Source organism: Rhincodon typus, chromosome 19, assembly GCF_021869965.1.
Source record: "Rhincodon typus isolate 14 chromosome 19, sRhiTyp1.1, whole genome shotgun sequence".
NCBI classification, from domain to species: Eukaryota; Metazoa; Chordata; class Chondrichthyes; order Orectolobiformes; family Rhincodontidae; genus Rhincodon; species Rhincodon typus.
In genome coordinates, this window is record NC_063350.1 from 57,364,771 (window position 1) to 57,370,770 (window position 6,000).

The 6,000-nt window shown below is 42.2% G+C and overlaps 1 protein-coding gene across 1 annotated transcript in view; it reads left to right on the forward strand.

Moving 5' to 3' along the window:
• Nucleotides 1-6,000, forward strand: part of LOC125485439 (synaptonemal complex protein 2-like) — a 105,138-nt gene that overhangs the window by 89,301 nt on the left and 9,837 nt on the right. The window lies entirely within an intron of this gene.

The window sequence follows — 6,000 nt, forward strand, 5'->3', positions numbered from 1 at the left end:
TTTGGAGGCTGTTGTCGATTGAAAGTTAAGATGAACACAAAAATTAATTTGAGTTTAAAATTGTCTTTTCCAAGTAAATTAATAAAAATTCTTCCAGCAGTGCCTGAAATATACACCCGGGTCTGAAGAGACATGGCAGGAAATGTTGGTAATTTAGTATTAAAAAAGAGGTCGAGGGACCTGGGCGTGTATGTGCACAAATGATTGAAGTAGCAGGACAGGTTGAGAGAGCAATCACTAAAGCATGCGGCATGTTTGGCTTTTAATTGCATTATAAATTAAAAGGGCAAAGTTGAATTTAGAGTCATAGAGCTGTACAGTATGGAAACAGACCCTTTGGTCCAACTTGTCTGTCCTAAATTAATCTAGTACCATTTGCCAGCATTTGGCCCATATCCCTGTAAAGTCTTCCTATTTATATACCCATCCAGATGCCTTTTAAATATTGTAATTATACCAGCCTCCACCACTTCCTCTGGCAGTTCGTTCCATACACGTACCACCCTCTGCATGAAAAAGTTGCCCCTTAGGTCCCTTTTAAATCTTCTCCCCTCTCCTTAAACCTATGCCCTCTAGAATTTGTATAGGAGGCTTGTTACTCATCATCTGGAGTATTGTGTATTCGTTGCCGCAATTGAATGCATTGGAGAGAATGTAGAGGCAATGTACAAGAATAGCTCTGGGCAAAAGAAATTTCACTCATGAGGATAGAGTGAAGAACACAGAACAGCACGTGAACAGGCCCTTTGGCCTACCATGTCTGTGGCAACCATGATGCCATTCTAAATGTTCCCATCTACCTGTACATGTCATCCCTCTGTTCTCACGTGTCTGTTAACATAGAAACATAGCAGATAGGAGCAGGAGGAGACTGTTCTTCACGATCATGGCTGATCGTCCCAACTCAATAGCCTAATCCTGCTTTCTCCGCATAACCTTTGATATCATTCGCCCCAAGTCCTATATCTAGTCACCCAATGAATACATTCAATGTTTTGGCATCAACTACTTCCTGTGGTAATGAATTCCACAAGCTTACCACTCTCTGGGTGAAGAAATGTCTCCTCATCTCTGTCTTAAATCGTCTACCCTGAATCCTCATACTGTGACCCTGAGTTCTGGACACATCCTCCCTGCATCTACTCTGCCCAGCCTTATTAGAATTTTTCTAAGTCTCTGAGATCCCCCCTCATTCATGTGAACTCCAGCAAAAACAATCCCAACCTAGCCAATTTCTCCCCTTACAACAGACCCGCCATCCCTGGAATCGACCTGGTAAACGTTTGCTGCATTCCCTCGAGAGCAAGAGCATCATTCTTCAGAAAAGGAGACCAAAACTGCACACGATATTCCAGGTGTGGTCTCACCAAGACCCTGTACAACTGCAGCAACATATCCCTGCTCCTGTACTTGAAATCTCTCGCAGTGAAGGCCAACATACCATTTGCCTCCTTTTCCGCCTGTTGTATCTGCATGCTTACCTTCAGCGACTGGTACACAAGGGCACCCAGGTCCAGCTGCACATTCCCCTCTCCCAATTTACAGCCATTCAGGTAGTAATCTGCCTTCCTGTTTTTGCTTCCGAAGTGAATAACCTCACATTTATCCAAGTTATACTGCACCTGCCATTGATTTACCCACTCACCCAACCTGTTGAGATCATGCTGAAAAAACTCGTCACAGTTCACCCTCCCACCCAACTTGGTATCATCTAAAAAAGTGGAGATGTTACATTTTGTTCCTTTGTCTAAATCATTAATATATATTGTAAATAGCTGGGGTCCCAGCACTGATTCCTGTGGCACCCCAGTAGTCACCGCCTGCTAATTTGAAAAGGACCCATTATTTCCTACTCTTTGTTCCCTGTCTGCCAACCAGTTTCCTATCCATCTCAATATACTTCCCCAATCCCATGCACTTTAATCTTGCACGTTAATCTCTTATGTGGGACTTTCAAATGCTTTCTGAATGTCCAAATATACTACATCAACTGGCTTCCCCTTGTCAACTCTGTTATGTCTTCATAGAATTCCAATAGATTTGTCAAGCATGTTTTCCCCTTCATAAATCCATGCTGACTCTGTCTGATACTGCCACTGCTTTCTACATGCTCTGCTATAAAATCCTCGACAGTGGATTTGAGAATTTTCCCTACTACCGATGTTCGGCTCACTGTTCTATAATTCCCTGTTTTCTCTCTACCTCCCTTTTTGAATATTGGAGTGACATTAGCCACCCTCCAATCTGCAGGCACTGTTCCAGAGTTTATAGAATTCTGGAAGATGACCACCAATGCATCCACTATCTTTAGAGCAATTTCCTTAAGTACTCTGGGATGTAGATTATCAGGCCCTGGGATTTATCGACTTTCGATCCCAACAATTTTCCGAGCAACATTTCTCGACTAATATTGATCTCCCTCAGTTCTTCCCTGTCAATAAACCTTGCATCCTGCAACAATTCTGGTATTTGATTTGTGTCCTCTTTTGTGAAAACAGAACCAAAGTATGTACTCCGTTCCTCAGCCACTTCTTTGTCCCCTGTTATACATTCCCCCTGTTTCTGTCTGTAGGGGACCTGCATTTGTTTTCATCAATCTCTTTCTCTTAACGTACCTGTGGAAACTCTTAGTGCCAGTCGTTATGTTCTCTGCAAGCTTACTTTCGTACATTATTTTCTCCTTCTTAATCAATCCCTTGGTCCTTCTTTTCTGAATTCTAAACTGCTCCCATTCCTCAGATTTATTATTTTTCTTGGCCAATCTGTATGCATCTTCCTTGGATCAGATACTGTCTCTTATTTTCTTTGTAAGCCATGGATTGGCCCTCTTAGCCATTTTGCTTTTGCGACAGACAGGAATAAACAGTTGTTGCAGTTCCCCCAAGTGTTCCTTGAGTGTTTGCCATTGCCTATCCACTGCCATCCCTTTAAGTAACTCTTCCCAATCTATTAAGGCCAATCACACCTCATATCCTCATAGTTTCCTTTATTAAGGTTTAGCACCTTCTTCTCCAAATCAACAACCTCCCTCTCCATCTTGATAAAAAAAAAAGTTCTATCATGTTATGGTGGCTCTTCCCCAAGTGATCTTGCACAGCTAGATTGGCAGTGATTCCCTTCTCATTACACAGCACTCAGTCTAAGATGGCCTGCTGTCTTGTTAGCTCCTTCACATATTGGTCAAGAAAACCGTCCCGTATACACTCCAGGAATTCCTTCTCTATGGCATTGTGGCTAATTTGACTTGCCCAGTCTATGTGCAGATTAAAATCACCCATGATTACTGATATTCCCTTATTACATGCATCTCTAATTTCCTGTTTAATTTCTCGACATCACCATTGCGCTTTGGAGGTCTGTATATGACACCTGCTAATGGTTTTTGCCCCTTGGTATTTCTCAAGTCTACCCATGCAGACTCCACATTGTCAGAGCTAATATCCTTTCTGACTATTGTGTTAATTTCCTCTTTAACCAGTAATGCTGCTCTGCCACTTTTTCCTTTTTGTCTGTCCTTCCATAATACTGAATACTCTGGGACGTTCAGTTCCCATCCCTGGTCAACCTGCAGCGATGTCTCTATAATCCCAATTATATTGTATCCGTTTACATCTATCTGAGCGATTAGTTCCTCCACTTTATTGCAGATGTTCCGCGCATTCAGGAACAATGCCTTTAAGCCTGTCCATTTAACAGTGTTTGTCTCCTCCTTATTTTTCTCAATAGCCCTTTTAGATTCTTGTCATAGGTTGAGAAACCAATCACTTTTCTGATTCCCCTTTCTAGCTTTTGTTTTTGTCCTTGCTGCCTCCTTATATGACTTTTTACATAGGTTCCCACCCGCCCTGGCGTATTATTTTAAACCCTCCCCAACCACTCTAGCAAACACTCCCCGTAGGATATCAGCCCTAGTCCTTCTCATATTTAATCCAATTTTCCCCTGTGGAGAGGTCAGCCTAGAATCTTCAACAACTCATTACTTTAATACATAGATGTATGGCAATCAATAGTACTGGGATCAGAATTTTTGAGCATCACATTGAGTTAACACTTCATTTTCATGTGCCTGCCAATTACAGAGCTTACTAATCAAAATGGGAGCATTTTCAGGATAATGACGTCTAACTAGTGGAGTGCCATAGGGACAAAGACAAAGTTGCTGGAAAAGCTAAGCAGGTCTGGCAGCATCTGTGAAGGAAAAAGCAGTTAATGTTTCTGGTCTGGTGACCCTTCCTCAGCACCATGCCATTGGGATCACTGTTTGAGCCACAGTTGTTCACAAGGTAATAATGATTAGAATGTCAGAAATACTGTAGTTAAGTTTATTGATGACAAAAGTAGGCAGGAGGTCACATAGTGAAGATGACACAAGGGGTCTACAGTGGGATATCGAAAGGTTAAGTGAGTGTTCATAAACTTGGCAGCTGGAATATAGTGTGGGAAAGTGTGAGGTTACGCACTTTAACAGGAAGATGAGAGGAACTGAGTATTATTGAAATTAGGAAAAGACTGCAGAAGGCTGCAGCACAGAGGGACTTTTGGGCCCTAGTACATGAATCACGAAAAGCTAGCATCAAGTTCAATTAATAAGGAAGGCAATTAGAAAGCTGGCCTTTATTCCAAAGGGACGAGAGCATAAAATAGGCAGGTCTTGCTAAAACTATGCTAAGCACTGGTCAGACCACAGCTGTAATACTGTGAAGCATTCTGGTCTCCTTAAGGAAAAACATACTGGCATTGGAGGCAGTCCAAAGAAAGATCACTAGGTTGATACCGGGTATGCATGGGTTTTCTGATTAGGAGAGGTTGAGTATATTGGACTTGCACTCATGGAGTTTAGGAAAATGAGAGGTGACCTTATTGAAACACATAAGATTGTTAAGGGACTTGACAGGATAGGAACAGAGAGGTTGTTTCTTCTTGTAGGAGAATTGAACACCAGAGGGCTTAATTTCAGAGTAAGGAATTGACCATTTTAGACAGAAATGAGAGGGTTTTACTCTCAGGGTGGTGAATATGTGCATTGCTTTATTTCAGAGAATTGTCATGGCAGTTAGGGGAGGCAATGGCCTAGTGGTATTATCGCTGGACTGTTAATCCAGAGATCCAGGTAATGTTCTGGGGACCCAGGTTCAAAGCCCCCCATTACTGCTGGTGGAATTTGACTTCAATAAATATCTGGAACTAAGAGTCTAATGATGACAATATGTTGTTGATTGTCGGAAAGACCCATCTGGTTCACTAATGTCTTTTAGGGAAGGAAATCTGCCATTCTTACCTGGTCTGGCCTACATGTGACTCCAGATCCATAGCAATGTGGTTGACTGCCCTCCGGGCAATTAGGGATGGGCAAGAAATGCTAGCCTAGCCACCAATGGCCTCATCCCAAAAATGAATAAAGAAAAAAAAGCTGAGTCATTAAGTACATTCAAGGCTGAGATAGACAGACTTTTAATTGTTAAGGGTTATACAGAAAAGGCAGGAAAGTGGAGTTCGGGATTATCGGATATTATCTCTCTGAATGGCAGAGTGGGCTGGATGAGATGAATGGCCTACTTTGCTCCTGCATCTTTGGTTTTATGGAAAGGTGAAGGTGTCAAGTGATATTCTAAATTCTTTTGCTTGCCAGGACAAATCTGAATTTGGAATATATGAAATGATAGATTGACCTCTACAAAGTTTCCATTCCCTAGTTAACACTGTCCATATACTTTTAAAAGCCCAATGCTTTTGGACGTTTCATGTCACAAATGATATAAGACGGCCTCAAGGACTACATCAGCTATCACTTCCACTTTCTTGAATCTGTTAGGTTCTACTCTGCCAACAACACATGCTGTTCCTTTATAAGAGACAACAAGGTGCAGGGCTGGATGAACACAGCAGGCCAAGCAGCATCATAGGAGCAGAGAGGCTGACGTTTCGGGCCTAGACCCTTCATCAGAAAAGGGGGAGGGGAAGGGGGTTTTGAAATAAATAGGGAGAGAGTGGGAGGCGGAT